The sequence below is a fragment of the Nymphaea colorata genome, chromosome 5 (genome assembly GCF_008831285.2).
Source record: "Nymphaea colorata isolate Beijing-Zhang1983 chromosome 5, ASM883128v2, whole genome shotgun sequence".
In the NCBI taxonomy this organism is placed as follows: domain Eukaryota; kingdom Viridiplantae; phylum Streptophyta; class Magnoliopsida; order Nymphaeales; family Nymphaeaceae; genus Nymphaea; species Nymphaea colorata.
In genome coordinates this window covers 9224217-9226561 of record NC_045142.1, presented here as the reverse complement: position 1 = coordinate 9226561, position 2345 = coordinate 9224217, and positions in this window count along the sequence as shown.

The following is a 2345-nucleotide window of genomic DNA, read 5'->3' as shown; positions in this document are numbered from 1 at the left end:
TAGATTATAGCTTCCCATACAAATAGTGTTTGTTTCCTTTTCCTTTTTGATCCTTTGTGTGTGTTTGTTGCTGATCGTTGAGGAGGCCAGGAGAGGAAGAGGTGATATATTAGGAGCTCAGTCTAAGCTGTTTTCCAACTTACATCCCCGCTATTTTCTATTTTTAATTCTTGAAATGTCTTGTTTTAAAATAATCTTTATCAACCAGTGGTGATAAATATTTTTAAATTTCCCTATAATTTTTTGGATTTACATCAGAAGGAAGGGGAATGATGGGATTGATGAGTAGGGATGTCAATGTACAGTTTAGATGTAGTTTGTTATTTGGTTTCAAATCCCAATCCAAGTAGTTGGGTTGCAAGAAAATTTACATGCTAATGTCAGTTTTCTTTTTAAAATTTTCTCTGATTTTTTTTTTTTTGCTGAGTTTGATTCATATCAAATTCTTAGAGACATCATAGTGTGATTAAATGTAAAAATTGGCATCTGGTTTGTAATTTGTTGCATTCAAACTTGAATCCTAATCTGAGTCAGGAAGAATAATGTCTTATTGCTGGCATATATATATCATGTATGTATTTAATCACTGGAACCAGCTTCTTGCAGTTTCCTTTTTTTAAAATCTCAGTATTCATCTGTTGAATGGCTTGAAGTTGTAATGCTTAGTTTATGTAATTGACATGCTTACTAAATTATTTTCTTCTTTACTCTATTAAAAAGAAAGGAAAGCAAATAAATTTCATGTAAGGTATGACACTTGACCCCAAAAACGTAAACTGGGATATATGTGAGCAGGTGGATGATATTAATCAGGTTAAGGATATGTACTGCAAGTTAGGGAATCAGAAAAAATTTATTAAACACACATAAAAACCATAGAAGAGTAGCCCTCTAGGTACGATACACACACACACACACACACACACACACACACACATATATATATATATATATATATATATATATACACACACACATATATATATATATAACAGAATTAAACATAATTAATATGTAGGATATATCAAGGCGGTATTGATATTTAGTCAAGAATGTAAGTGTCGACTTACTCTAAGAGAGATAAAAACCCCTAGGGGGTAAAGCAGAAAGATTAAAGGACTTGCCAAAAGATTTGTGGTCAGTTCGCCAATAATGGAGTTCCCCAACTAGAATTGACAGGTTATGGAAACCGATGAAACATGTCGGGGAACATGATAGGTGCAAGAATAGTGGCCTTGATCTCGGCTGAATATGTATGTTTAATCACAATTCTTCTACGTATCAATCATTGAGTTAACTTTATTTTTTCCTCCTACTCATGGAAACCTCAAAAGATACTCCTTCATTATCGGAAAAAGGATGATGCTAATGTCATGAGAAGGGATGTCCTTCCAATGAAGCAGGACAATTTTAACAATGCCCTATGTTTTGGACCTTGCTGTGGACTATTCATAGCTTTTGTGTGTGCCTGTGTGTGCGCGAGCACCCGTCCGCAAGCTTGTTTGGTCTAAAGAAGTTAAAAGTTCTTTGAGTGGGAGATGACCATACGTGTGTCACAATGACCATATTAAGGCTGAGAAGCCTCTAGGAACTAAACTTCTTGCCTTACATAACAATGGTCTCATTCAGTACTATCTTGCTTGGAATTATTCATGAAATCCAAAATCTTCTCTTCTCCGAATAATTTAGAGGATTGTTATGTATCCAAATTTCAAGTGCCTCTTGTATGAAGTGATCGGACCATAATTCATCTGCATTAATGGAACCAATATTCGATAGAATTTAGTTTGATGCAGGGAGATCAACTGTTTTGGGGGAAAATGTCAGATCAACCATTTGGGGAAAAGCATGCATTTTATTAAGGAGCAAGGGAATTTGGCTTTTGATACTTGATGCATGCTCACTTTTGTTAGCTTTGAACACTTCCATGCATGTCGGTAAAAATTGTTTGCAAGATCTGTTGCTCGATTGTCTTTTGGAATTCAAGAAAACTGAAGTCCTTCTCATATTCAAGAAAGCAACAGACGGATTTCTCTTAAAACTGTCTTTACTTTCTTCTGAGAACAGAAAAAATGCATTCTGGCACACATGTATGTATGTCTGTATGTATGCATATATGTGTATGTATGTATATTTTGTTTAAGGGATTTTATAATATTAAATAAAAATTAAAAAGAACTCACTGTGATCACTTGGTAATCCTCTCTAGGTAACATTCTTGTTCACTATCTTTTTTGCCAGATTAATATAATGGTTCTGTCATATAATATATTAATATAAATATGTTGATTTATATCGTCGGTGAAGCGATCATATGTACGATAGGTAATGCCAGATCTCCTACG